At 35.7% G+C, this 25,351-nt stretch overlaps 1 protein-coding gene across 5 annotated transcripts in view; it reads right to left on the reverse strand.

The window, feature by feature from the left end:
- B3GALT1 (beta-1,3-galactosyltransferase 1) overlaps positions 1–25,351 on the reverse strand; it is a 184,432-nt gene that overhangs the window by 32,669 nt on the left and 126,412 nt on the right. For all 5 annotated transcript variants that reach the window (XR_007632000.1, XM_050339329.1, XM_050339331.1 and 2 more), the window contains one exon: positions 19,185–19,289. The gene's annotated coding sequence lies outside the window, so the exon portion shown is untranslated. The remainder of the gene's footprint in view (positions 1–19,184; positions 19,290–25,351) is intronic.

Below are 25,351 nucleotides of genomic sequence, written 5' to 3' on the forward strand. Positions count from 1 at the left end.
ACCAGAAATAATGATGTGCCACTTTTAAAACAAAGAATTTACATGCAAGAAAGCATCCTCCCCTGTTTTCACCCCCATTCTCAGCTTGTCAGCCCTGGCAGAGTGAGTCTGTTGCTGGGCACGCGAGATGGAGCGGGAGGTGTGAGCTGTGCCATCCTGCACACACCCTGCCCACGCACAGGGAGATCTGCTCTGGCAGCTGTGTGCCCCACCTGTGAACAGTCATATGTTGGATTGGTAACTATGTGTGCATGGTAGGCACTTGCTCAGTGCCTCAAAAAGCCTTTCAGGTAATTGAAAAGTGGCCTGTTTTTTTGAAATGGATCTATGTGGATGTCTTTTTATTTCTTTTGTGAACCTCCAGACTCATATATGAAACAAATGAACTTTTAAGGTCCAAAGGAAACCAATTCATGTACCGACTTGCTGCAGAGACTTCTTAAGTAAAGACAGACATTTCTTTTGCCTCCATGTCACTTTTTTAAAGTGAAATGGATAGCATGTAAATGTTGACATTTAGAAATATATTATTTGCTAAATTATTAGTGGGTTTGCTCCCTGTTATCTTAATAATTTTGGGGTGCTAACTGCTAGCAAATTCTCCCTTTTTAGTAGTGGTGACTACTTTTAAAGTTATGAAGTTTTGTGAGTCATAGCATTACATGGAATTACACAGAAATGCTAAAACCAGATATTTTAGTTTACCTAAAACTTAGTAAGGTGAAATTCCTGGATAGCTGTGTCTGTAAGTTGTACAACGAATAATTTATGTGATTAGTTTGGCCTTTTTTCCTGTTTGTGCAATATCACTAATAGATCATAATTTCGTAATGGTGTCCATGTTTATTTACCAAAATGTCTTCTCAGCTTTTATCTCAAAGGACTGCAATTTAAAAAAAATTATGCTGTGATATTTAATTGTGCCTGTTTGGTTAAGCAAAATAGTAGGGCTTTATTTTAATCATTGGATAAATTTTCAAGTGTTTCTAGAACATATTTGTGTGTGTGAATTTACCATTTTATGGCTATGAATTCTCATACCTTCAGTTTTGAAATTTTTTTCTTCTGTTTGTGCCAACAAGTACCTGAATATTGTAAAAAGAAAATGCTAAGGAGTCTGGAGAAAATCAAGTAGGTGATTTAGAATCTAAAATAAAGAACTGGTACTTTTTTTGTGAAATTATGGGGAAAAAAGTGGGATAATAATACCGAAGACCAGGAATTAATTTATTCATCTCCTAATAAGCATTAAAAGTGAAGAAATTCTGGAAATTATTCAGAAAATGTGAATTGAAAGAAGGACCAATTAATGTAACCCTTACAAATTGAACGGAGTATTGAATGCATTTTATGCATTTATTATAAATTTTCTCTTGAGTCAAGGGTGATTCTACTGCTTTTAATCCCTTGACTGTTGACTTTTATTTTTAGGGTAGGATGTTTTCATAATTTTTTCTGATTTTGTAATTTATCAGTTAGGTCTCTGAAACATCCCTTTTAAACTTGAGCAACTTCACAATATGGTACCAGTAATTTAGCAGTTGCTGAAGTAGAATGGGATTGGGACATTCCTGTGATGTTTTTTCTAAACCTAAAGTAAATAAAGAGGAAATTGTACTTTTTCTCTGTGGTATGTTTCTTGAGGAATTGGTTTATGAGAGAGACGTAGTCATGTTAAAGACTTGGGAAATTTTGGCAGGAGAAAGACTTGAAGGTTATGGACTAATTTAGATAGAGGTTTATTTCACAGATAACTTATTTGGATTATTGGGATTTTACAAAAGGAGTCTGGGGAAATACATCTGTTTCTTTGAAGTGACTAAAGTATATGGTATTATGATTGTTCTCACTTTATTGGGTAATGCACCTTCCTGATTTCCTTCTAATGGCTCCCCAGGATGTGTTTATAACTTATAGGATCATGCCTAAGCTCAGTATGTGAACACGTGTTCATTGCCTGTGTGAATTAATAAATGATAATGGAAGAAGAGTACTGTTCTGTCAGATGCAGGGATTAGACACCTCTTTTTTGATGACCATGAATAAATACAGCTGATGGAAGATAACTGAATTCATGTACCTATTTATCTTTGTAGAAACATGGAGCATAGACTATGAGATACATATATATGAAGAGAGGGGAGAATTGAGGACATATGTTGGGCATTCCAGCAGTGTAAAGAATGCACATTTAAATGTGCTTATGAATAGGTCTATAAAGTTGAGCTAAACACCAAAAAACAAAAAAGTCAGCCAGATGTGACTTCCTATGCCTTGTAAGCCCTATTGAATAACTGCTTTTATTACTTTGAACACAGTGCTTTGCTAAACATGATTATAGAGATCTTAAATCCATATTGGTTCAGGGTAATGGGAAAAGAGCTCTGTTTAAAATCAGCAGGTAAATACATCCCATATTGATGGAATCTATGTCATCTAAGCTTGACCATGTGATTCTTATTATCATGATTGCCTTCATCTTAAATTGTATAATTAAAATGTTCCTAACTACCAGCTTATTAGGAGGGGCTTTGAATGAAGCTGTTGAGAAATTTGGATGAGAAAATAGGATAATTTTATGGTTTTATTGTTCTTTGTTCTTAGTGATGCTTGCTCCGTCCTCACAAGCTATCCCTGTGTGTGGTCACTTCCCTTTGTTGCAAGGCTTTGTTCTCATCTTGTCATGACATCTGCTCACAGCCTGTGTTATGGATTTCACTGCAGTGTCGTTTTTCCTGATGCTGTCAAAGTTTCTTTTTAAAAACATCCAATTCAGAAGATGCAAACAATGAAGTGAGAGTTAGAGATCATGTCTCTTATGTGAGTTCTGCTTTGCTAGATTTCCTGGTTTTATACCATAGAACAAAACTTTGTTGGAGAGCATGTAGTTACTGCAACCTCTCCTTACACTGTTTGCTGTTTTGCAGTATTGCTGCAAAATTTTACAGTGAAACCTGGAAGCATTCACAGTGTCAGTATGAGTCGCCACAGCTCTCTTGGCTCAGTAAAGCTGGCAGAGGCTAAACTCCATTTCTTTCTCTTCTGTTCCTTTCCTGCTGTAATTGCGTTTCCTGAAACTAAGACGACCGAACTTTCTATGGAAAATTTAAGATTTCATGCTACTTCCACTTTTCTTGTCATAATTTAGGAAAATAAACTCAAGAGAGTGAGAAATTGAGGTATCAGATGGGAATGAAAACCAAAAATTTTGTCTCTGAGCTCATGGAAGAGAGTGTCAACCCTTATAGATAGACACTTTTCTACTGCTGGCACTGCTAGTACTGTTCACTATGGCTTATGAAAAAGCATAATACAGAGAATGATCTGATTCTTTTTTAATCTTGTCTGTCTTTTCCTTCTTTTTACCTAGTACTTCAGGCTTTCAAACCCCTTCTACTTAAACTTCAAGTTCAGCCTTTAAAATTCCCTGTAGATAATTTTCTTCTGCTAACTAATGTACCAAAAGTAGATTTAGTTTGTCTTTGGATATAAGCCATGTCAATACTTGTCTATACAGAACATTTAATGAACTTCTCTGTACAAGGAAAATAGATAAAGAAAAAAAGACTGGATTAGGAACACAAAACCATGTGGAACAGAGAGGACAGAGTTTCTTGATTTAACCACCCAAAGTATAAAAGGTTTTGCAATACTTTTTTATCCCCAGAGATTCAGTTTTTTCCAAAATGCCTAGTGGTACAATATCTATGATGGAGTCCTTTTCTTAATTTCCTAAAATTTCTGCTGTTTCTTGAGATGCAGAAAAAAACCCAAACAGTGCATTTTAAAATTTATATTGTCTCCATTTATTGAGTAAATCACCCTGACAGGAGAGGAAATAGCTATCTCCCTGCTGTGGATATAAAAGATACACTCATCTTTGTACTGAATCTCTAGATCTCATGCATGTTATTGTAATAGACTTTGTTACTGCTGAGACATGGAATAAAGCTTTCACCAAAGGTTTATTTTAAATGCAGTGGTTTTTGAAACCTAAAGTGAGTATTAAAGTAATGAAATGTTTCATATTCAGCTTTAGCACTGGACAATCATTGCAAAAAGGAAATACTGCTCCATTCAGCCAGGTATTTTGTATTTAATGTTATTTATGTTAGGCAGGGAGAATAAGAGATGCAGAGGTAGCATGGAGATAGCTACGATTTTGCTAGAATTTTGCTTTTTAGGTGGTTTATAGAAGCTAACATTCTTTTAAGAATTTTTTTCTTTTTTAATATTACTAACTGTCATTGTTCTGTTAAGTATAAATTATGAAGCTTCAACTCATTCCAGCTTCATTGTAACATAGGGCCAGATTCCAAGTTCTGCATAACGTGCATATCCTTCTGCCAGACCAGACTGTATCAGCCTTGAAAACTCTTTAACATCAAGGTAGCTTCTATAAATAGCAACATTAGTAATTTGAAAGGATACAAAATGTCTCCTATTCTCTGGAAGTTCACAGAAACTTCTTTCACTTACTGAGATGTTTTACTACTTCTCTGTCCTTTAGAGAGGCGTGCCTCTATTCAGTCTGCTTGATAGTAAAGGATGTGATACTGGACAGTCATAAATGAACCTCTGGCTTAAGGGGAGGCATTAGGCAGACTGAGAAGGTCAGTTCCATTTAACCATCTGCTACATAAATACAGGGCTGAATTAATGTAGACTCGAGTAGCTGGACTGGTGAAGGCATAATTTATGAAAAGTAAAATATAAACACTTCATTTTATGGGGCTTTTACAGGTGGAAGTGCAGAGAATACTAGGAAATGACAGTGCCTAGAGGGGTTGGTACCTACTGAGGGTTGGAGATTCCATGTATCCATCATTTGTATGAGCTGGATTTTATTAAAATCAGCAGGCATTTTACCACTAATTTTCACTATGCTGATATCCTCTGTGCTATAAAAGCGCTCAGACAAGTACAGAGCAGTTGTCAAATCTCACCATAAATTGTACATTCCTGTGAGCTTGTTGCAGCACACAGTTTCTTCAGAATTTCAGTCATCCATAGCAAACCAAAGCATGTTATCAAAGTTTCTGTCAAATGAGTATGCAGTGATGCACAAAGCACATATTTTAGATTCTGGATTGTTAGGAGATTATGTAGGCTTACATGGACTAATATGAAAGTAAGCTCTTTCACATCTGTCCAGAAACGAATGTTATTTTTAAGTGACACTTCAGTATTCCTGTATGTTTTTTGCTAGCAGAAAGAGTCTGGGCAGGTACTGCTCAAGCTCATCTCCAAAGCTCTTTATTAAATAGTAAACTGAACTTTGGTAACCAGAGTTGCCAATGTCTGTGAGAAATATTAGTCTCAAAAAGGGAGATAGCTGCTGCTTTAACAAATATTATCCTCCAATGAAACAGTTGCTAAACAGTTGCTAAAAGCCAAAACTATGTTTTAGGAGATGTGAATTGTGGGTTTCCTGTTGATTTGGTCTATGGCCTCTGCTCTTCTCTATCTGCAAAACTTAGGTGGTCTTATATCATTCAGTGCTTCAATGATGCTTATGTCATTAATAATTCTCAGATGCTCCTCTGAAAGTTGCATAGTAGGATAAATCCTGTACAGCTTGTCAATAGACAGGGAATTTCAGGCTCTTAAAAAAATATTTCTCTATTAAAATGAAGATGCTTCAGGAACACTGATTTTATGATGATGGATGCTGAATGAAGGCTTTAAAATAGAGATGTATGTTAGTTATGTGTTGTTGCCCATTTTCTCTGGAGGATTTTTCCCCTCGTAATTTCTGGATGGATCTCTTCCTTTGGCAGACTCCCAGAACAGCAAGTAACCATACTAGGCTGTTGGGCATATGCTGTTAAAACTGATTGTCCGTGGCAGTGTTCAGACAATTTATATATTCCCTAAAACTTATTTTAAAAGGTCTTTTTTGTTCACCCTCTATCTTGAAAGTCAGTTTCAACAAGCAATACTGAGAGATTTGATTTACTGTTATGAGTGATTGTTTTAAATGTGCTGGCACTTTCACAGGAAGATGAAAAACTCTGGTGTTATGTTTTTTCAGTCCTGCCTGGGATTTCAAATACATAAGGCAGATTGTGCTTTTGCTGTACAAAGGCTCCTCTGACATTCCAATGACATTTAGGTATGGATTAATATTTTTGTTGATTATTTTTGGGCTAAGCATTACTAAATCCAAAGTCTGAGTGCGTTGCAAGCCTTTTTTTCAGAGAATTATTCATTCTTATTATCTGTAAAAGGATCTGTCATTCCATAATTTCATTACAGTCAAATAATCAGCAGTTATATACCTGAAGGGGATTATAAAATACTAAGAAGCTGTGAATGCTACAGCTTTGTTCATAGTAGGATTATTAAGATTTTGAGGTTTCTGTCCATCAATTGTTCTATAGAAAACAACAAAAGTGACAAATTTGGGGAATGATGAATCAGTGCTGAAATATTTGCACTAGGAAAATGACAAACTAAGTTTACAAATATTTTTTATTCATTAAGAATAAAGATAAGTGGGTATAGATAAAGACTGGGTATATAGAAAGATAATACCATTAACCGCTCACCAGACAATATTGCCTCTCCATCCTTTTATTCAGAAACAAATGTTGTGTGAAGCTACCATAAATGTAATCACTTTTATCTCACTGAATTTTTTTTCTGAATAAATATTTCAGTAAGACGTTCTGTTTTATTTATGTGCACAACGTGTATTTTTCTGAGAATGATTTGACTTTGATTTAAAATTCTTCATATAGGATATTCTTGTTTCTAAGTTCAAAATTACATCTTAAGAGTAAAAAATGAGCTTTTGTATTGATTTTTAAAATTCAGTCCTCAGCATGAAAAGAATAGGTGCTCGAACTAAACATTTGTAATAGCTTGAATTGTGACTTTTAAAAAATAGAAATATGCTAGGCTGAATTTTATTTAGGACAAGATTTTCAATTTCTCAAAATAAACAGTAGTTGCTTACCCAGTTCTACATAAGTTCGATTTCACACTGAGCTGCTCCCAGCTATACATAACCTTTAGTGAATGAGACTTCTACAAAATTAGAGTCTAACTTTTGGTCTAATTTTGTGGTGACTAGTATGAAAAATTCAGAACAGCTCAGTTGCAGAGTTCCATGGTTATTACTATCTTGAGTGAACAGTGCTCCAGGCATCTAAAAAATGAGATCCTCGGTTTTGCTTTTAATTATCGTCAGTGATCTTTTAAAATGTGGGTTTAATGGTGCAATGAGTACTGCAGTTGCTCTAAGATTGGGATATTACTGAGGACATCTTTTTCTGGTTCAGTGATCCCAACAGATGTCCTTTATCTCTGCTTCTTCTACAACTTGAAATGAACTGAAATGCATTTGCTTTCAGTTCAAGTTCAAGCCCTTCTTACGTTTCAGTAGAAGCATTGGTTACACAAAGACCTGCTTGAGAAGTTTTACTTTGCTCATAGTTTGACTGACATGAGCTGTCTTTTCTTTCAACCTGACTACATATATATGATTGTCACATGACAGAATTTCCCAATTCCTTTTTAACTGTATGGTGATACAGTCATAGGTGTAGTTGTGTGGTTTTAGGATGGAAAGTTCTCTCTGGGATGTAAAAATCTATTTCCTCGCCTTTTAACACAGTCTTTCTAACTTTGACAAGACTAGATAATTATTGGCTTTTGAATGTTGTAGTTAGAGACACGTAGCTTCATATTTATGTGAACTATTAGGCAACTATTAACCTGGAACTAGTCTAATATCAAAGCTTTCCCCATATCAGAAGTTTTTCTGACATATTCTGAATCCTCTGCAAAACTGGACAGTTGTGTGATGCTATGGTGATGCCCAGAAAAGTCCATGGTTATCAGTTTCAGCAGAAGTATTTATATAAACTCCCAGCTGTATATATATAAATACTCATAGGTATTTATGCAAACTCTTATCCTGGCATAATCCTTCACAGTACACACTTCAGACCAGTGAGAAAAAGCCTCACCACTGGAAAAGCACAATTCTAATGAAGCCAATTTATTCTTTGCATGTTGTAAGAAATATCCTGAATTATTATTCTCTAAAAAGTAAAATTTGTATGTACATATTTGCAAGGATCTGAGAAATATTAGACACACATTGATAACATAGTTGAGTTGTGTTGGGTTTTTTAATTATTATTTTTAAATTCCAAATAAATAGTTGGGTTTTTAATGATAGCAAAAACAGCACTCCAGTATCTTAACAGATTCATAATGACCACTGAAATGCTTGGATTTAATTAAATAAGTGGCTTTATTTAAGTAAAAACCAAGAAGAGAAACAATAAAGGTAACTCAGAACCTTACAGTGGATTGCAAAAATGCCACAAAAATTCCAGAAAGAACATTGCCCAAACTGAAACTGCTGAAGTCAGTAGGAATCTTGTGTAATGTAGTGCTCAGCTATTGTGGTTGTGACACCCACACATGAAGAAGAGTGCAACAATACTTTAATCTTTTTTCTTGTATCCCAGAGAGTTCTAATATACATTTTTATTGTGTTTACAGTGTCTTTTGGCTATGCAGTGCTAGCAATTGTCCATTGCCTTTTACTCCTCCTTCCTTTCTCATTTATGCATTATAATCAGATATGCCACTTACTTCTCTTGACAATCTCAATTTATAGTTGAGCTAGAGTACCCAGTTCTAGCTGGTCGTGGTTCTCAACTACTGCTTGTGTGTGAGGCCAAACTGTACTTTTCATGGACTTCTTAAGGATGTTAGAATAGACCTTTGTCTAACTCCATGTAACAGTCTTGACCAGCTACCCTGTAACCTCACCGTGCCTTTGTCATGCTTGTTAAGTCAACTAAAAGTCTTTTTCAAATACCTCTCAAATACTTCTTGACAGTGAAGTAAACGTCTTTGTGGTGCATTAGAGCACAGTTTGGGTAATGAAATTTCTAATCTCTGTGCATTTAGATGACTGGTAAGAGTAGAAAATGCTTGGAAAATTAAAGCCCATTGAGTAGCCTAAACATCCAGTCACTTGCATGTTGGTCCCTCTTACCTTACTGTTTAATTCTTTTGGACGCTACGATCCTCCTGAAATAAGCACAGAACATTGAAGTTCTGCATGGTTTACATTTTAAGAATAGATGGATAATGGCTGATCCTTAGCACCTTGACTGACATAATCCTAACATGCAGTGGGCGAAGTTTGATCCCTGGAACGATCTATCTGCTTTGCATGAACTACTTATGCACTAATATATAGCTAGAGGTATGATAAATGTACTATGTGATGACATACAGAGCTCATATTAATACTTGACACTACATATGGAATGAAAAGAAAGACCTTTTCTCTAATAACATGTACAAAGACTCCCATGGATATTTTGCTATTTTTAACTGCATACACGTGCAGTGAAATGAAACCTAATATTGACATAGCTCTGAAGTAAATGAAAAGATTATTATTATCATTGCAAGTATTGACTAGTGTGCATTTAAGTAACTTGCAGATTACCTTCCTCTGAATTTTAATTCTATTTAGTTTATCTTCCTTTAGATTTACCAAGAAATTTCCTTCATCTCTTTTCCTATCTGTTTGCAAAATAGAAATATACCTAAATATAAAAAATTAAAACTTTTCCAGTAAACATGACCAAGCATCTACCAGAAGCTTCCCTGAGGTAGGACATATACATTATGGTTAACCACAATGTTATCAAGCTATTTTTAATCAATACTTTTATTCTGAGTCACTGTTCCATTAGTGACTTGTGTAATACTAACCCAACTATTTGAGCCAAGGAGCCTCTACAGACCTTAAAGTTTCAAACACCTTTCTGAACAACTAATAATCTGTGCACACCAGGAATGTTGGCTCTATGGAGACATGAAGTAGCATTATAAGTTTAAAATTATTAGAAAATAGCAAAAAAAAAAAAAGTTATAACAAGGTAATCAGGAAAATCAAGAAAGATAAAAGATGTTAAACACTTCCCATTCCTAATCTCCCTGCTCACAAAGGTGTCTCAGCAGCACCTTCAGTGTGTTCAGTCACTGTGGTGGGAAATGTTTTCCTTACTTGCTTGTCATGCCCTGATGCAGTTTTAATTCTAGGGTTATAATCTGTCTCCTTAAAGCTAATATGTCAGATTCTGTTTTCTTCAGAAACATTAGATCTGGGATATGAGCTTAAGCCATTTCCATGGCAAGAAGGCCTCATATGATCCAACGTTTCATCTTGGTAGCTTCAGTGCTTTGAGTAGATCGCAACAACATCATAACTCTCATAGCAAACTGGGAATAAGCTAGGTTTGTGCTCTGAAGGCTAATAATTATTAATTAAAGGGAGCTTGAGACTGAGGGTATAACTGGTGAATGACAGTGCCCATCCCTGGCTGGTGGATAGTCACTTTGCTGCCGGGGTGGGAGTGTGACGCAGGGTTCTGCTTGGGTGACTCCCTGAGTTCCTCATTGTTCTGCCTTTGGTTATTTCATCCAGAGGTGCTCTAGATATGCTGTACATTCAGAACTACACCAAGATGTACCAAGAAGAAAAACAGAATTGTTAAACACATTTTTTTTTGGGGGGGGGGAGAGGGGTGAAGGATGTATCTTTTGATGATATTTCACAAAGATTGTTGTGTAATTGGGCAGGCATTAATCCAAACTTAGTTTATTTGTGTGCTTCAGTATCATTGTCTTGTACTGTCCAAAATAACTAGGCTTCAGACTTCAGCTTTGAGCTTGCATAGTAGGAGACATTCAGAACACTGTCATTAAGATTAATTTCATACCTGTCAATACAACTCATAAGTGATGATCTTGCCCCTTTACAATGCATAGAAAATTATGTAATAAACCAGTAAATTATGTAATAAACAAGTTCTGTGACAGTTTAGATAATTTTTGTGCTAGTTTTACAGGAATAAAAATAATCATCTGCATAGAATTAAAAAATTCAATTGCACTTTTATCTCTAAAGTTGAAAAGCTTGAAGGATGTGCAGTTACTGCTACATCTAAAATGTGCCTTTGTCTGTCAGTGGTGAATTGGTTTAAATGTTCTCTCATTTTTTCTAGTGTTTTTCTGTAAATAGGATTTCTATCATGTATGTTAGGAAATAGTTAGTTTTCATGTAAAGTCCCCATGTTTGGATTTGAGAATATTTACTGCTGGTGGTAGAAATGCTCACGCTTTGCTGAAAAACAGCAGCAGTAGTCCTGTGCAATGATGTCACCATAGTACTTGGTCTAAGATAAAGTAAAAGGAGAATTAATCATGTGTCCAACTTTTGCTTCGATTATTTTTCTTCAGAGGCTTCTATCAGATACTGCTAATGCATATTATTCTAGGCGAAAACAGTTAATGGCTCAACATGTTTCAGCCTGAAAGTATTCTACAGGGTGTGATGGATACACAAGACACCCGGAAGGAATGTCAGCTAATTTATATCTGAGCTGATGCATAGCTGACTTTTTTTTTTTTTTTTTTTTTTAAACAGAATCTTTTTTTGCTGTCACTTTATTTGGGCCAAAATCAATCTTGTATGGAAACTGTTTTGCAGGTTGTGCAGAATGCATGTGTGGTTTTGATTGGTTTCCTAACAAGATGGCCTTGCGCAGTAACTGTGAAAACAACCTTTACCTGATGCGTTTTATGGTCCTGTTGTCAAGATTAAAGAGATAAGAAAGGCATATCCTCAGGCAACTGAACATGTGGAGTTATTTACATTGCCAATGAGAGATGAATAAGTTTGATCCTCGTGATGTAGTTTGTTCTCTAAGCAAACAAAAAATGCTCATGCACAGATATTTGTTTGGACATATTCCCCAAAAGCTGTTTTCATATATGAAACCCCCCCAAAATTGAATGTATTTTGTAGCTTGGCAACCAGAAGATGTGCAGGCAGTTAGAGAAATGCTGATCCTATATTTAATTAACTTGTATGTCCTTTTTAATGTAGAGGACACAGTTATGCTGTGTTGTATCTTTTATGGGGGTATCAGGGTGCTGATTTTTATAACATGGAAAGAAGAAATAGAAGAGTCAGCAGGACAGGAACCTTTCTATGTTAGTAGCCAAAACAATAAAATCCGCCTCGGAATTACCACCTCCCGGCAGCGGTAATTCCAACAAAGACATAAAACTACTCCTGAGCAGCTTATACATGAATAGAAAGAAATAATCACTGTTTGACATGTTACTAGTATTTTTTTTTTATTATTTCTTCTGTTTCCTAAGTTTAGTCTAAATATGGAACTTTTTGAAAGCCACTTATAAGTGGTGTATACACTTATCCTATTATTCATTTATAGGATTAATGAGTGCACCTCCTGTATTAAGCTTTGAAAATCTATCCCTTAGGTCCCAAGCTTCCTTTTTTTGTGAATTGATTGTCAAGATAATCCACATCTATGTAAAGAAAAAAATCTAATATATTCATTCATCTATAACTTCAAACACAAATGGACAAATTATTATATTATGAAGATCAAAGTATCAGTGCATTATTAAAGTTGCAAACAGCTTTCTTAGTTCATAATGTTCTGGCTGCTGGTTTTTTCCTAAACAGAGCAGATACTGACGTGAAGGACAGACATCATGTGTTTCACTTTAAAGATCCAAAGTTGTTTCGAAGGCAGGTTCATTTTCAGAAGTATCATTGGTGTTCCTACAGGACTAAAGTTTTGAAAAGGCAGGTTTTTCTTTCCATTTGAACCTAAAAATGAGCTAGAATTGCTAAGAACAAAACTCAAGAGCTACCAATTAGAAAGAAACACTAGACTTCCTAATAATGTCATACTTTTCTTGTATTTGAAGTCCACTTCATCAGCTTCAGAGGCAAAGTGCTCATGTCTGCCAGCAGTTTTCAAGCTGGGATGTAGCTTAAATGGTGAATTAGAGTTGGGTTTTTCTTAAATTTATTTCTACACTGACATTGTACCAGATATGTCATCTAGTCAGCTTGCCTGCTTTACCTCTGAAGAAGTCATGCCTGTATAGTATTATTTTACATCCACAGGATTGTTTGGGGGTTTTTTTACTAGTATATTTTACTCTCCAGAGATTTAAATTTGTTTTGTAAAGTGTTTTTTTTACTGCTGGAGAAAAAACAAATTGACAGAAGCACAAAACATTTGCTACCTCTCACTTAATGACTTTTTGCTTCAGTGTTTTAATCGTTCATCGAATGATTCTTCTCTGCAAAATTATGTTGTTATAGAAGACAGGCTGACCATCTGCACAGATAAATTCCAGAGGTCTTATATTGGCTTAACGAAAATGTGGAAAAATATTTTAATTTTGCAATCGATAATACGTTCTTGATCTTTCCCTGAGCTTAACTCTTGATGTATTAGCAAAATCTAACATTATGTCTCTAATGCAATTCTAACAGAAAAATGGGTTTTGGTCTACGCAAAATGTTTGTTATTCACTAATAGGGCACTTAATGTTAACTGATTAAGTTCAAGAATGGAATAAATTTATCTTTGTGCATATTTTCATGAAATTAGCACAGTCTTAAGAAAATGAAATTAGAGAATCAAAAAACATTTTGCAAAATACCTTATTTAACATGGGTGTATATATATATTTTCAGAGACAAAAGTACAAAACTCCACAACTTCATATGAAAATTGGTGGGAGTTCAGACCTAGTTAGGCTTATGCAATTCTAACCATTGTACTTCTGTGTCAAAATACGTACTGTAATTTATTTTTTAATTTGAGTTTGTTCTGCATATGAAATATATTTGAGATGATTTTTATCATATATGTGAGTCTAAACCATTCTTGTTTTATCAATGCAGTGGATTAGCTGATGTCTTTTAGGACATGATTGAAAGGAAGAGTTATCTGCTTCTGTGCATATCTTTTTGTGTGGTTTTTGTCCTTTTTATTGTAACGGATAAAATAAGCACAATTAATATTTCTGGCTATAGACATGGTCTGTAGCAGTGAAATGGAGGCAGCAGTGTAAATGAAAATACATACATGATACCATGAATGGAAGAGGTCTGGACTGTACTTTTTCTCTACACAAACTTGCTGGAGCTAAACACAAGTATTTTGTGACCTTACAGAAGCCTGACATTTGCATTTTTTCAGTTCTAGCTCGTACTAAATGCATTCAATTTTCTATCAATAAGTGAAGAAAAAAGATGTGCAAAAAGGACAATAGAGGCATATATAGCTATTTTGCTACTAAATCTAATAACTGAGTATTTTGTGTCAGTTGTGGGTTAACCCTGGTAGGCAGCGATTTATCCATTTCAAGGAGAGTAGGGAGTCACTGTGCATAACAGTTACTTGGGAAGACAAACACTGTTACTCAGACCATCCCTCTTTCCCCTTTCTTTCCCCCAGCTTTATTGATCAGCTTGATGTAATGTGGTGTGTGGGGGATATTCTGCTCGTCATTTGGGGTTAGTTCTCCTGGCTGTGTCCCCTCCCAACTCCTCGAGCACCCTCAGCTTACTCAGTGGTAGGGTGGCATCAGAAAGAGGTGGCCTTGATGCTGATAACACTGTTCTGGCCACAAGTTCAAAACACAGCACCATACAAACTGCTATGAAGACAACTAGCTCTGTCCCAGCCAAAACCTTTTACAGGGTATGAAAGGAAGGGAGAAAGTCAACAGGCAAAGAATTAATCCAATAAATAGAAAATAGACGGCTGTACTAGCCTGACCAGAAGAGAACAAAAGCTCCTGCGTGAGCTACCGAAAAGTTGTGCCTTAGCTACAAGTGCTTTGGTACAGTAAAGAAAATAATCGAGTGACCATTAGCATGGTGAATTTCCTTGTACATCCAGGGATTATCATGGAGGAATATGCAAGCTTGACATTATGCAGGACTGGGCCTATATATGTTTCTTGCACACTGCTGCAGTTCTCCTGTAACATGACAGCATTCAGTGCTCATTTCTGTATGGATGGATATCAGTGTCATTTAAACCCATGTACAAGAAAAACAAGGAAAAGCTGTTTCTTTCTATGAGATATGAGTAAAGTGAAATTTCACCTCTTTGCTTTGCAATGTGAGTGCAGTTTGTTTTTGTCTGCCTAGCAAACTAAAGAGCAATTTCATGCCAGACCTAAACCCTACATATACATACATAATTAACTGCAATTTTAGTATAGCTCCTCAGGTTGCCATCATGAAAACTGTATTGGGTTTGTTCTTTAATACATTGATTGCAATAGATTATTCAGTAGCAGAGAGACCAGGCACAGCTGAGAAATATTGCCATGCTCACGGCATCAGGGCTGCTGTGCTTAACTTTGTTTCAGAAGGTAAAATATGTCCTACTGATAACGCTGAACTTGATGATGCAGAAGGTGGGCAGAAAAGAAAAAGGCATATCCCTCTGATGATTGATAGATCCTATTTATTTGCCTGTCTTTCAAGAGGCTATGTAAACACACTGTCAACATTTTCCATGTTTTGTTTGAATTAATGCAGATATTTGGTTTATTTGTGTCTCCAGCCTTGAGGATTCTCCTTTTTCTTTGCCATGTTCCTCAAGTCATCATTCACACAATTTGCTTTATGTAATCCTTGTTGTATTCTTGCCTCCAATATGCCATTCAGTTTGAATTTGAACAGGGAATTTTGCTTTTGGTGAGGTGAGGTGAGGTAAGCTAAGGTTTTTTCAGTTTGTTTCCTTCTTGGCACCTCCCCCTCCAAAGTTTCTATGTTTCTGAAGTCAGCCTTCTAGAAGAATATGAAACACCACAGACAATCATAATTTTGTGTTAATGAATATGTTATTTGTCAGTGAATTGAAATTCTGAAGTTTTCAGGTAATTAAATATAAAAAGATACCAAAAACTGCAATAGGCCCTGCTATTTTGATGTTAAGTTCCATTTATTTGACACTGCCTCTTTAGCTTTCAGTATTATGCAGATTTTCTGCATTAACAGTAAAATCTAAAAATCAAGTATGAATGAAAAGCATATTCTGATCTGTTAACCATAGAAAAATAAAATCCTGTAGTTCAGCACCTGTCTACAAACCAAAAGTAATTGAATAAATTTTCAGGTTGTGGTCTCATAGTCTTGAGTAGCTGGAAATTAAATAATTGGGGCTGTAACTACCTAAATGCATTCTCTGTGATCTAACTGCTTTTTCTTTAAATGATTATCTGTGTTCCTCACTTAGCATTCCCAGCGCATCCACTTAGACTTCCTTACACAATTAATTTTGCCCTCGCTTTAGGATAGACTGAAGTGATTGTGCTGTTCTGCTCTGAATCAGGAAGTTACGACAGAGTGTGTAATTTATTTGAAACTCAGGTAAATGCTATTTAGGTTAACATCCAGCTGGTGTGAAATAGGTTTCTGAAGGCACAGACTAGGGCTGGTCTAGGCTGCAAGTGCTGCCTCCTGTGCCATTGAGGGATCCCTATATTTGTGCAAATATTCTGCATGTCAGGGTAGCAGTATATAGCAAACAGGGAGCGTGGACACTGGGTTGTGTATTCCATCCTAGGCTGTGCTTTTTTGCACACTGATAAATAGTCAGTTGCTTTGGTTTATTTTTGTCACAGAAAATGTATATGCCAAGACTGAAGGGATATAGAATAGTCCCTTTTTAGGTGAAGGGATTGCTGCTACTTGGCTGGCAAAATGTTATATGTAAATTAATGCATTTTGCCTTTTTCTGTAGGCAGATGGTAGGTTGAGGCAAACCTAAAGATATTTCCTCCCATTTTGATTTTGTAAAGCAGCATAGCAAATTGTCAGTTTGTACACTGTTCTAATGGGACACATTTTTTGACTGCCGGCTTGCTGTGTGGTGCTAAAACTATGTGAATTATAGCTCAGTGCTGTATCCTGGTGAATCAATGTTTACAAGTGTCTGCAATCATACAGATCAGATTTCTAAGTGACTTTGCTTGTGAAGGATAATCATTTCAGGCTTCTTAATCTCCCTTCCTTTAGTGCAGATGTCTAAAAATAAAGGACACAGTTGTGCTTAACTTTGTGAAATCCAGCATGCAGCTTTTAACTTGGCTGACTTTAGTGGCACCTCTTCCTGTCCTTTCCCAAGGAAAATAACTTTCCCGACCCAGGTCCATTTCAGTCTCTCTAATGATGCTCTCCAGCTCTGAGTGGCTGAAGTGCCTTCTATTTTGTCCTTCATCAGCCTCCTTTTGCCAACATACAAAGATGTTGCTATTTGCTCCAAGAAACTGCTTGATATGCAATTCTGCAGTAAGTCTGTGAAACATGACTGTCCAAAACCAGCAGCTGAGCTACCCTTTGAAACTGAGAAGCCCTTACACCCACCTTGATGGAATTGACTCAGCATATCAATTTGAAATTTCAACCTCACTGCTGACCCCTATACTGTGTCAGCGTTGAGGTTTGAATTATAGCCTTGGATCATGCTTGTTTCTGAAGTTAACTTTATTCTCCTGCTTTTTTTATAAATATATGTTAAAAGAAAACTTATATCAAATTCCTGGAAAGGAATGGATTAGGTTACTAAGCACTCCCCAAGCCTCTGTTTTATTGATCATGAAAAAGAAAGCAATATGAGCAGCAGCTGACTTGCTGATCTCTGTCTTCACTTGAAAGTCAGAGCTCAGGCATTAATTTACAGGTCTGAATACTTTTTTTCACTAGAGTCTTTACAGTTCTGCCATTCACAGTTAATATTGATACTTTGCAGGGTAGGAAATATTACTAGTGAAAGAATGCACCAACACTGATTCTGCCTTTAATGGAGTTAGTGAAACTTTAACTATTGCTTGTAAAAGGAGAAAGATTAGACCAAAAAGATTAATGTGTTAAATATGTATCTGTATGATACAGATTTACTCACACCATTTTGAGTATACTTTAAAAGACTGCCCCTTATTTCCTAGGGCATTGTCTTGGTTTTAGTCTCTCCAAAATTAGTTTCTATTTATAGAGCAGATCAAGGTAAGTAGCTAGCAGATGTCTAAAAGATACATGTTTTTGCATGTAAGAGTTTTCTTGCTTTAGCTTTATGCAAATATTAATGCTTTTTAAAGGACTACAGGAGGCATATAGACTCTTATTTTTTTCTGTATGATTAATGCCATCCATTTGTTTTTTGCTTTCATTTGTAAGTGCTTCAAACTCGGCCATAGAAAGGAAAAATGGGCTTATATGTATTCAAATACTCATAAAGATTAAAAGAATGGCAATCCTCATTTTTTTAGCTGCCTAAATGATGGCAAATACTAAATAATGGATCTGTAATATGAAAGTTCTATTTTACAAAGTGCTATTACCAGGGCTTGTTTCTGTTTTCATCTTGGAAAAATATTTTATTTCTAACTTAAGTTCTCACTACACATTTCTAAGTTCCCTTATATTATAAACACTTCTATGTCGCAAGAGAGAGACAGCTTTTGACTAAATAAAATTCTTTCAGGCAGTTATGCTACTGAAATTTCGGTAAAATAATGTGTTGAATTAAAAAAACCTGAAGTGATAAGTAGAGTTACTATGATCCTAATCACAAAGTTGGGTGTTTAATTGCATGTTCCTGTAAACTGTATTCTGTATGCTAGTGTTCTTGATTATTCTATTCTGTGTAAATTCAATATCAGTTAAAAGACCTTTGTAGCACAAATAAATTGTAACTATTCCCTTTTAATGTGATGCCAATAATGAAGTGGTAAATGCATAAACCAAAGGCATGTAGGTATTCTAGATACCATTAGTGTAAAAGTTAAAGGCACCATGAACACTGACATACTTACATTTAAAGTGTGAGCCCTTTTATAGAGCAACAGCAACCCCCCTTGTTGACCTTTGAATGACCTCACTTACCACACTGCCTTAAAGATTAGATAATAATGGAAATATCCTTTGTTTATAGTATCCCATAAAACACATGGGGTTTAGTAGTGGCTTTTTTATTTGTGCTATTCAAAATTTCTCAAATAATTATTTTCAGCCTTTATATTGTATCTTCCATTTTGGATTGTAAGAGAGGAGGGATTTCTTGGATTTTCTTTTCCTGTTAAACACTTACATTTAGTGTAAAGAGTCAAATCCAAATCTTTAATCATTAACAGGCCAAAGAATTGTTGAAGATTAAAAAAAGTCAGTCAACACAGTTTAATAAAGGCTATATAATCCAATTAAATCACATAATTGTTGCATTTATATGTTATATTAGCTATAAAGATCTCACCCAGTCTATAAATCATACAGTTAAATAGGTACTTACCATTTTAAAAGCAGCATTAAGTGGACTTGGTGGAAAATCCCCAAGGTGTACTCAATAATTGATTAAAATGGTGAGCCGTTATGGTATTATTTTGAAATGCACCATCTGAAATCAGAAGAAATTTACTGACAGTTTATATTTTGTGGAAAGAAAGATTGCTCAGACACATATTAACCAAAAAATCTGTGTCTGTTGCCTTCTGCAGAGTAGAAGGGTGATTTATTTTGAAAATGTCTTTCAGCTGGGTAACTAGGTAACTTACACTGTGCTACATGAAAGAGCTTGGGTTTCATTTTGTGAAGCTGGATTCCAGTGCAATGAGTGAAGGAAACAGATGGAGTAAGAGGAGGACAGATGGGTATCAAAAAAATTACAGCCACTGTTTTCAGTACCTGTGAATTAACTGTTGTAAATCAATTTATTTTCATTTACTGAAACAGGAAAGTCAAGATTATTAAGCCAAAGCATTACAGGTCCCCAAACTACTCCATGTTGAAAGCATCTGTTTGTAGTAATTAATAGGAGCTCTAGATGAGCGACATCTGAGAATAAAGTTTTCTGTGGGCGAGAACATCACCCCAGGTCCAGTCCTTTCATTCTGTTAGGGAGATTTAAACATCTCTCTTTCAGTGGGGGGAAGGTTTGTTGGTTAGCAGTTGCTGTGTTGGACAGCTGTAAAATTTTCCTTGTAGACAAGAGTTAGGCTACTGAAGTGATGTAGTGAGTGCTAAGAGGCTGCTCCACCGTGAAGGCTTCAGGCAGCCTGCGAAGGAGCTGAACCTGTAGAACTCAAAGGCTGAGAGTGCAGGAGGCCACTTTCTCTCTCCTGCAGCAGCTCTGAATTGCAAGACATGAATGGTGGGTTAGAAAATCAAAACAGTATTGCTATATATATATATATATATATACACACACACCAGTAGTCCTCATTTGCTGCATGGCACAGCTGCTCTGTCACATACTTGACCTTGACTTAATTTGATCATCCCTGTGGTTAAATAGGAAGTTCAGCTGTGAGCCAAATAATTTCTTATACCCCTCAGCCCACCAGTTACTGCTAGCTTGTTGCTGATACTGTTGAATTTTTATGTGAACACCTGTCCATTAGAAATTGGATGGTGCTCATCAAGACAATTTACATTCATTTTAGAATTGCAATTAGTGGACTTGCAAAACTGTAGAATGCAAATAGAAATCACCCTAGTATTAAGAATATTTGAGAAACGAAGAAACACAGGTCAGAATATGTAATTGCTCTCTTTCTTGTTGACTTTATATCAGGAAGTTTTATGCTTAGAGGTACTGCATGAATTGCCACTGTATTTTGGTGCAGCAAAGGCAAAAGTAGGAAAAAGTCTGTGACTTGAATACCTTGGAATTGGTTTCTTTTTTTGGTCAGATTTTATCACAGGTCCTTTAAAATTTGTCTAAGAATAGTTTGAATTAAAAATCTACAGTTTTCTTGATTTTTTTTTTCTGAATAATTTTCTAATTAAAAAAAAATTTAGTGGTTAGACTGACTACTTTTGTAATAAACCAAATATGGTGTTGTCATATGTAAAAAGATTGGTTAGACTCTGTCTCACAATCTATTAAATGCAATTTAGAGCACAATGTGGCAAACACAAGTATTTACCTTTGTCAGGTGTTTGGAGATACCTCCCCAATACTGTCTCATTCAAGGTGAGCACTGTAGTGCTGGCTATTGTCACTGCTAGAGGCTGGGTTACAGTCTTCAGCCATCAACAAATCCTGTTCAAAATACATCATCTTCTCCTCCTACCTTTAAGGAAATCTCTGTTGGATGAGGATGTAGCCTATAAATCAGGCAAACAGTTCAGGAGGGGTGTGATGGGATAAAAAGGAAACAAAATGGTTTCCCTTGGTTTCATAACTGAAGTGGAAGAGAAGTCATCACTCAGTTTCCTTCAGCTAGGAAATATTAGCAATCTGAATCCATTTTCAGAAGGGTTCTATTTATGCAAATGCAAATATACTAGTTTTTAAATACAATTATAACTGTTGTCGTTATTTTGTTTCACTGGGGCTTCTTACAAAATTCTGCCTGTCCACAGTAACTGAGCTGCTTCTGCTCCCCAACCAATCACTCCTTTTCCAATCTGAGTTTGGAATAAAAGAAATGTGAAGTATTTTCTTGAAGCAGGTAGGAGAAGTAACTGTAAACTTCACAGCATTCTTAAACCATTGATCTGAAAGAGACCATTTAAAATCTTGACCAAGGTCAAAAGAGTGAGAAACTGTTTCTGATTTTTATAGTTTAAAGTAATTAAAGTAATGGAAAGTAATTATAACTTAATAATTTTAAAAGCATAGAATTGATTTAGAAATTAAACTGAGATTGGAACTTACTATTTGCTGCTATAATTCTTTGGAAAACAAACAAGCCTGCAACACACAAAGTAGTGACTCTTAAATCCCTATTAAATGTAATATCACTACTAAGTCCGCCTTAATAGATGACCCTTCAGCCCATTGAAATCTTGCAGCATGTAGTGTCAGGAGCATTTTGGATACTAGTAGGGAAGAGCAGTCTAACTATATAAGTTAGACTTGAAGAGTCCAGGGAAAAGGAAAAGGCCATGCTGCTGTCAATACTTCTCAGCAGTAAGTTTAAGTGATGTACAATTTCATTTATTTATTTGATTTGTATTCAGTGCAGGCTAAGATTGCCCTTTCTCAAACTGTCTGATCACTTTTAATTCCCTGGAGGAATGCTTTTAGAAAAGACAGCAATCTTGCATGACACTCTTGCTGATGACAAAAATGGGGGCTTCTTGCCCTGATGTGTAGAAACAAAGAATGTGTATGCACTGCAGAGAAGAGGGCTCTTGGTTAAAGATCTCCTGGCAGCCCTGAGCTGTTACACGCCGAAGGCTGGTTACTCAAGGACTAACAACACTAATCTAAGTTGCAGCAAAGAGGAAAACTCTCTAAAGTGGTCAAAGCTCAAGTGCTTGGTCTTGTTTTTTACCCACTACAAAAGCTGGTACACTAATTTAAGTGTTTCCTTGAGCTATCATCCCTGTGGGTCTGGTTGTACTGTTCTCAGAGCAGGAGACCGTAGGCAGTGGCTTATTAGGGTAACATAAGATGACTGTGGAAGAGCCGTGGGGAATACATGTCAAAAGAAAGGTCACAATCTTCTTAAAAGTACAAATGGGAATAAATGCCCAGTGTATTTGCTGCTTTTGGAGCATCTGTCAAGAGCTGACTGTCCAGCAAGATTCCCATATAGGAAATTACTCTTACCACAGAGTTGTTTCTTCCTGTATTTTTGTCAGACATCCAATCATTTGCAAATGAGTTGAGCATCATCTAATCTGCCAGTTGAAACCAATGAATTCTGTTCTCTATGTATATGCAATATATATGGATTAGTCTAATGGACTAGTTAGTAAGTTCACCAAAACAGCAGATTCCATTCTGTATATAAAATTAGAATCTTACACTTAAGATGCCAGTATCAAATTTTCAGATAATGAAAAACCTTTCAAATAAATTACTTCAGTGTGGTTCTGCTTTGCTGTCTCACTGTTAAGTAGTAGATTAAAAATGAAACTTAAATCTCAATGTATTGGTGGTTGTTAACACTGTTTCTGTTGTATCTTTGGGATTCTTGCTTACTACTCTTACTTATTCCAAAATACTTTAAAAATTAAAAAAGGCCCCTGGCAAGCAGTTATTCTCCTGACACTGGTTCTTCTTGTTGAAATTATTGGAATTGCAAACTCTTTTTGTGAGGGGAAAGATGGAGGTATAAAGGCTTGAGGCAAGTTTTAAAATTTTCAAGTCACAGCTAAAGCCAGTTTAGATCACTTGGCATGGGCTTGAGTGAATGTATGGACAAGCTGAGAGGAGATGGTTTGGACATACCATGAAAAATAAACACAGACAAACAAGAATATGATGAGGAAAACTGTAAATTAAGGTATAAAGAAACTTAAAATGTGGAGAGAACAGTGATTATTATATATAGCATAGTAAAAAACAAATGAGTACATAGCAATAAACCTCCAAAAATCAGAGACAGTGCAAGTGTAAAAGGATTGGGACTAAGAAGAGAAAAGTTTTCTGAAGATAACACCAGTCTGGCCTCTTTTGTTCCAGACTGATTCCATGATCCTCCACAGCTTTTTTTTGTGTTGTTTGGTTTTTTTGTTTGTTTGTTTGTTTGTTTGTTTTTAATCTCTCACTAAATAGTCACATAAAAAATTGCAGTGATTAATCAGGAAACATGGTACGTCAAGTGTTTTGGGTGAAGAGGGAAAAATAGGAGCAGTATCCAAAATGACTTCAAGAACACTGAAGAAGAAATAGGATGGGGAGGGAGTCTGAAGATACTTTTTTTAATATTTAGCTCTAACAATCAAGTGTTAATAATTTTGAGTGGTAGAAACAAGAACCAAAGCACCGTCTTGTCTGTATGTGTTTATTATAGAATCATCTGTAAACAAGATAATTTTTAAAATATCCAGTTCTGAATTTCTGACAATACCTTCTTCTCCCTCTTGACAACCATATTAGCAGTATAATAGGTTATGTTGTTTTCCCTTTTAAAATTTATATATATATATAAAATCTCCTACAAGTACAAAATACTGGGTACATACACAAATAAGAAGGTGTTAAGCAGAGAAGTTTGTATGAGGAAGCTGATTTTCTGATGATGAATGTTTTGCAGAATGGCTATCATGATATATCCTCCTACTTAGCAATAGGAGAGGGATGTATAACTAAATAACTCATCAGAACGATGAAGATCATGTTTAAGGCACATTCATTTTCCACATCCCTTTTTTCTCCCCCAGACATCCAGCTCACTAAAGAATTTATTGCTGCAAAGGATGATGTCTGGTGTATGACTGGTTTTATGCCAGCTATCTTTCACAGATGACCTTATTTGTATGACCTTATTCCTTTGACTCCATCCAAAAGGAAAGGTGCAGGATCACATGCCCTTGTATGCCCTTGCATTAGAAAGTAGGCCAGTGCTTGATTTTTGCCATGCATTTAATCAAGCCAGAGTAGTTCAGTAAGCTTCAGCATTAATACTTTTAAGCAAACAGAAAACAGTTATGACTACTATCGTAATTACTGTACTTCAAGCGAACGACTGAACTGTTGATGATGAAGAACTAGAAACCACCAGCCATGCTTAAACTTATATGTTCTTACTTTCTGTAGCCGGTTCTGTAATCCTAGAATTGAATCTCAAATTTTGCTTTATTCTGGTCGCATTTCCATTTGGAAATGTCATGTATTTCAGGAGAAATTTTATTCCTACAACTTCTTGAATTGAAGCCCTTTTAAGCAAATTTTTTTCTTGAAAAGCTGCATGGAATTCTAAATACACCCAATTCTAAACTTAAAACCTTTCTGAAATGTTTTATGTTAACATATGGACTCAGGAAAAAACCCCGAATATCTTAAGTTAATCTAAACTAATCTAATAGCATATTGGGTATGTGTTTGTCTGTATATGGCTAATAAATCCAACTATAAATATCCATTTGTTTTGTCATGACTGCTGTAGATTATAAGTGGGGCATCTGTATGCTGTCTGAGATGAAGTGGTTGCTTCTTCAGTTAGTAGCAGCAGAATTTTGATCTTTTTAAATAGCTGTTTATTGCAAAGTTCATGCCACCCTCATAAACTGAAGCTCTACTGTGTTTACATTAAATAATGACCAAGGTTTAGTTCTGCAGCCTACAATTATTTGAGTTATTTTTGCTTTGTGCTGAAGTCAGCAGAACTTATCACAGGTCAGGGACTCAGAACCAGCTTCTTGTGTTTGCTGAGTACTGTAATTCCATGCCAGCTTGACTTCTAATTATGTTCCTGACACTTGCTAAGTTTCTATCTGTTTTATATACAGTGAAAAAGGCCGCATATATTTTAAAAAGAGGCTTATCAAAAGATTTTACAGTCTCATTAAAACTTTTGACCAGTATGATCTATAATTTCATCTCTTTTTAATGCATTTCCATTTTCTCTATTTTGCCTACACATATGGAATTTAGAGGAGATATTACTTTATAAACTGTCTGCTTTTGTTACAGTCATTTTACACTTATTTCATCATTATTGCATGAGAATTGTATTGAGTACATAATTTAGCTTGCTGCCTGCCCTGTGTTCAATCAAA

Source organism: Myiozetetes cayanensis, unplaced genomic scaffold, assembly GCF_022539395.1.
Source record: "Myiozetetes cayanensis isolate MyiCay16 unplaced genomic scaffold, myiCay2020 scf9, whole genome shotgun sequence".
Taxonomy (NCBI): Eukaryota; Metazoa; Chordata; class Aves; order Passeriformes; family Tyrannidae; genus Myiozetetes; species Myiozetetes cayanensis.